A 5,894-nucleotide genomic window follows, 5' to 3' on the forward strand; every position below is an offset into this window, starting at 1 on the left:
TGCGTACCCGGGCCCCAGGGGGACCAAGTAGGCAGGCCCTGGGTGCTGCCTTCCCTTGTCTCGGCATCGCTGGACCTCACGGAGGTCTGCCTGATCAAACTCAGAGAAAATGGACCATCGGGAAGGGGCTGAGAGGCAGGTGCGTACCCCGGCCCCTGGGGGCCTCAGCGGGCGGGCCCGGGATCTGCCTTCCCCCATCTCAGCATCGCCGGAGCTCATTGAGGTCGGCCTGAGAAAACTCGGAGAAAAAGGACCATCGGCAGGGGTGCTGAGTGGCAGGTGCGTACCCGAGCCCCTGGGGGCCCCGGCGGGCGGGCCCGGGTCCTGCCTTCCCCTGATTCAGAATCGCCAGACCACACGGAGGTCTGACTGACCCTCTCCCTAGTAATCTGGAGGAAAATTACCCCCCTTTCTTGTAATCCGTGCACACGAGGTGACAGAGGAGACCCAAGGCGCGAAAGTACCCGACCTCCTGGAGCCCTCGCTGGGATCCGGGAGGCAAATGGCACCTCATCGGGACTTCCAGGGAAGTTCGGCCATTGGAAAGCATTGCGGGCGAACAGATGGCCGGAGCGATCAGGGCGACCAGATGGCCGAGGGGATCTGGGCGACCAGATGGCCGGGCACGAAAGGGACACCATCTGGTCACCCTGTGCCCCAACGAAGGAGTAAGCGGCGCCCGGGGCATGGTGGACCGGAGGCCCAGGGCCCCAGCCGGTAAGCATGGGCGAATTTTGCGAATCTCGCGTTCGCGAATTTTGCGGATTTGCGAACTCGCAATCCGCAAAATCCGCGAATTCCTGCGAATTAGCGGATTTTTTTTTTTTGTGTTCGCGCGTGTTTCTGCCAGTTCGCGAGGGTTTTTACAATTTCGCAATTTGCGAACTTACCTGTCGGGTCGCAAGTTTTGCGAACTTGTTGTTTCTACGTGTCCAGCCTGTTTGGGACACTCTTCTTCATCACTGCCACTCTCTGTCACCACTGCCACTCTCTGACTACTCATGCCACCCTCTGGCCCACCCATGCCACCCTCTGTTTCATCACCACACCCTCTGGTTGTCCAGTGTACATTATTTTCGGCAAAGCATAGCACACCTTCCCTGCCTCAAGTGACCTGAATTAATTTGGGGCTGATTAATGTGTCACAGAATATTTTTTTAGCTGGCACCTGCTTCCTTAGTGCTTCCTGATTAGTGATCTTTTGCACTTGCTAAGTGCTTTCATTGTTGCAAAATTAGTTACAACACCTGCCCTGCCCCAACTGACAATAATGAATTAGGGGCTGATTAATGGATTTTAACTTCCAGCCTGGCTCCTGCTTGTCTCCCTTAGCTGTAATTCAGGACCTTTGTGGCATATGTGTAACTATTCTGAGGTTCAGAGCAGGGTCACATAATAGTTGCAACTGGCAACTGAACTCTGGAGGGGCCCTTCAGGAAGCACTACAGGAAATGGCTACTAATGATGAGCCTGAACTTTTGAACCTGGTAAGTAGTTTTAGTTTTGCTAAGATCGTATTTCTGCAATTTAGCACTTACTCGCGGGGTGCGAAGTTGTACTGGCAAGCCGCGAACTCACGCGAACAGTGCGAGCAAGCCATAAAATCCGCTGCTCGCGGATTTGCGGATTTTGCGGGAGATTCGCGGATCTCGCGGATTGCGAATTTACCGAATATCCGCAAAATCCGCGAGCGAAACGGATTTTCCGCCCATGCTTACCAGCCGGGCCCCAGCCATGGAGGCTGCCAGGGGGCCCGCCAGGCTCTCCGACCCGGGGCCCGCGGACACCTTGACAAGCAGGGGAGGCCTGCAGGGGACCGATGGACCCCTGTCCTGGGCCCTTGGTGGAGCTGCATCCCTGGGGACAGGGCCCAGGGCCGGAGCAACCGACCCGGGGCCCCGACCGGGGCTCCCAAGCCCGGAGGCACATGGGAAGCTTCCCCGAGACCTCCGGACCTCGTACCGGGCACCCTGCCATGCAGCAGGACCAAGGAGAGAGCCCGGGGTGGGGAAACCGCCCTCCCCCGGCCCTCAGGGGCCCTGCCCGGAGCTCCTGAGCCCAGCCAGGCAAGGGGGGCTCCCTGGGCACAACGGAACCCCATCCTGGGCCTTTGGCAGTGCAGCAGGCTGGGTGGCAGGTCCCAGGGACGGGGCACCCTACCCGGGGCCCGGCTGGGCCCCTTGACCCAGCCTGGGCTGCCAAGCCCTGAGGTGCATTGGAAGCTTCCCCGGGACCTCCGGACCCCGTACTGGGCACCCTGCCATGCAGCAGGACCAAGGACAGAACCCCATCATGGGCCTTTGGCAGTGCGGCAGGCTGGGTGACAGGGCCCAGGGCCGGAGCACCCGACCCGGGCCCCTACCTGGCCCTTGGACCCAGCCGGGCTCCCAGGCCCGGAGGCGCAGGGGAAGCCTCCCGGGGCCTGCCGGACCCCATCCCGGGAACCCTGCCCCGCGGCAGGACCCAGGACAGAGCACGGGGTGGGGAGGCTGCCCTCCCCGGGCCCTCGGGGGCCCCGCCCGGAGCTCCTGAGCCCAGCCAGGCAAGAGGAGGCTCCCTGGGCACAACGGAACCCCATCCTGGGCCTTTGGCAGTGCGGGAGGCTGAATGACAGGGCCCAGGTCCGTGGCACCTGAGCCGGGGCCTGGCTGGGCACCTGAGCCGGGGCCTGGCCGGGCCCCTGGAGCCCTTCCGGGTACTTTGCCATGCTGTTGGCTTCCTGGAGATGTGTGCCCCGGACGCCCGGGGGACGACTGCCCGGGACGCATGGAGCCCGTCCTGGGCACTTTGACATGCCGTCGGCCTGGAGCCACGGACGCCGAGGGGAGGACTACCGTGAAAACCAGGGAGCCCGACCTAGGCACTCGCCCATGCCGTTGGCTTGGAGGCCCGGGGGACGGCTGCCCTGGACGCATGGAGCCCGTCCTGGGCACTTTGACATGCCGTCGGCCTGGAGCCACGGACGCCTGGGGGGAGGACTACCGTGAAAACCATGGAGCCCAACCCGGGCACTCTGCCCATGCCTTTGGCCTGGAGACCCGGACGCCCGGGGGGGCGACTGCCCTGAACGCATGGAGCCCGTCATGGGCACTTTGACATGCCGTCGGCCTGGAGGAAGGAAGCCCCATGTGGCCTAGGGAGGGGTTGCCCAGGCATCTCCCATCTGGTCCCCCATGGCAGAGAGCCACCAGCCTGGGAGGGGTGTCTGGACGTACCCTGCCCCTAGAAATCCAGAGGAAAATTACCCCCTTTCTTGTAATCTGTGCGCACCAAGTGATGGAGGGGACCCAAGGCGCGTGGGCGCCCGACCTCCTGGAGCCCTCGCTGGGATCGGGGAGGCGAATAGCACCCCATCGGGACTTCCGGGGAAGCCCGGCCATCTGGTCGCCCCATTGAAAAGCATTGCGGGCGACCAGATGGCTGAGCGGTACTGTTGGACTTGGCCCTTCTGGCAGGTTCACCCCTAAACTTTTTGCTTTTTAAATGTGAATTGGAGGTAGTGATTTTTGGTTTCTGCGCACTTTCACTGTGTCCCAGTGGAAAGTGCGTGCGCACTCTGAGTACGTGCAGTAAGGTTGGCCTGCCCTCCCATAGGAATGCATGTGGAATGACTGTGTCCCTGGTCGTTCCTGATGCGTGAGGTGTACATGCTCAAGTTTGGTATGTGCAAACCCGTGTGATTGAATGCTTCGCAATGATGTTTGTGGCATGATTGTGTCTTGTGCGGAAGTGCCACTTCTAGGAGTTGGCATATTAGTGTAAAATATGCCTGCCGTGTGATTGGCTGGAGCTGGCTGGTGAGCCTGGCTCCAGGAAGTCTGGATGCGTCTGCCCGGTGGTGAGTGTGAGATTAGCATGCTGATGGCTGGGGAGGGCTGCACCTGGTTCCTGAATGGGGCTGGGCTTTCCCCACACAATGCTGGCTCCGCCCCCTGTGGTGCGACTGATGACCCTAGCCCTGCCAGTGAATAGAGTGAGGGGCTGAGCACATTAAGAGTGCTCACCAACCAGCTGCGACTGGTTTCTCCCCTCACCCTGTGCCAGAACAAAGGATTTACTAGTATAAGAAGGGGCTGTGTCCCATTAGAAATTGTTCTCTTCCAGGATCCTGAGGGGGGCTGCTGCTGCTGGTGCCAGGAGGAACCGCCACTTGGACCTCCTCCCTGCCTGGAGGGCCAGTGAGCTGGCCCCTGGCCCAGCCTTGCCACCCCCCCCCCGCCTTGCTGCATTCCTGGAGGACTTTTGCTGGGCTTGTTGGCCCCTAGCGCCTGGGAGCGCTTTATTTGGGCCGCTAACGCTTGAGAGCGCTTTATTTTGTCCTAGCGCTGGGAGCGCTGTATTTTGTGCCCACAAGTGCCTGTGAGCGCTTGATTTGTGGCCTAGCGCAGGGAGCGATTTCTTTTTCACAAGCGCTTTGGGAGCACTTAATTTATCTTTACTGCCGGTGCCCACCCGGCATTTCCCGGTGTATTTGTCCCCGTTGCCGCCTGGCCGCGACCAGGAAGTCAGGCAGGCCGGGGGCGGGACTGCGGGACATCCCGTGACCTCATCCCCCGGTCCGCGCTCTGATTGGCTGCCGGCCCGGGACAGGAAAGAGGAAGTCGGAAGCTGCCTGACGGGGCTCCCTTGTGAAGGGAGAGCCCCGGGGAGAGAGAGAAGAGTCCGCTGCCACTTTTAGCAGTACCCGGCCCCCAGGAGCGGGACCGGGTGAGCAGGAGGGCACTGCCCTCGCCGAAGAGCCAGCGCGACACGAGGAGCCAAGAGGGAGTCCCCCGGCCGCCTACAGAGGAGAGTGCTGTGCCCCCCCCAGAAGAGCCCGGTAAGGAGAGGGCCTCGGGTGGGTTTCTGCTGTCCCTGGAGCGGCCCCACTAGATAGCGGGCCGCTCCCTCGAGGCTCCACTGCAGTCTGTCCTCAGAACCCCGAGAGGCTCAAACCGCACCATCACCAATGCAAGTCCCCAGGAGGGGGACTCCAGCAGGCGAGGCCATTTGTTGTCCAAGTCCCGAGAGGCTCGGTGCCCCATGTGTTGAGGAGCCCTGAGAGGCTTCAGGCAGTGCTGCATTGGTCACGGGTCCCCGGGTAGGGACCCCGCCGATCTCCCGAGCCCCGAGAGGCTCCACCGCCCCAGTTGTATTTACGAGCCTGCGAGGCTCAGGCGGTATTCTGTTTCGAGCCCCAAGGCTCTTGGGGCATTTGCATTTGTTTCTGAGTCCCCCGTGAGGGACACCAACGTCGGGCCATATTTGTAATTAGGAGCCCCGAGGTTCCAGGGCCCCATTGTTGTTTTCAGAGCCACGGAGGCTCAGAGGGGGCATTTTGTTGTGCAAAGAGCCCAGCAAAGCTCAGAGGGGCCAGTCATTTGTTTAGAGCCCTGAGAGGCTCAGGGAGACATTTTATTTCTTCAGAGCCTGCGAGGCTCCCACGTTGGCCCCATCATTGTTTTCACCAGTTGCCCAGCACTTCGTGGGCAGCTGTTACGTTTAGGCCCCTGACACTGGGACACCGGGCGTCCTAGCCCCCATAAGGCCAGAGGGCCTAGGGACAGTCACAGGTGGTGACTTATGTGAGTTTGGTGCAATTGTTCTTTTGCTACACCTCTGAATGTTTTTAGACATCATGTGTTTTCCTTCCCTGCACCTCTGAATGTGTTTTAATGCGCCATGTGCCATGTTCTTACACCGCTGAATGTATGTTATGCATCATGTGTTTTCCTTCCCTACACCACTGAATGTATGTTTATGCATCATGTGTTTTGTTCCCAGGCTTATACCCCTACAGGTATTGTGATACTTAAGTGGTTGTTCTTGCTAGTGCAGGTGGTGCTAGTGAGGTCCTGGTTCTCTGCGTGACCTGTTCCTAAGGTGGTTAGGATTGCGTAGGTGGTACTTACCGG

Source organism: Lissotriton vulgaris, chromosome 9 (genome assembly GCF_964263255.1).
Source record: "Lissotriton vulgaris chromosome 9, aLisVul1.2, whole genome shotgun sequence".
NCBI lineage: Eukaryota > Metazoa > Chordata > Amphibia > Caudata > Salamandridae > Lissotriton > Lissotriton vulgaris.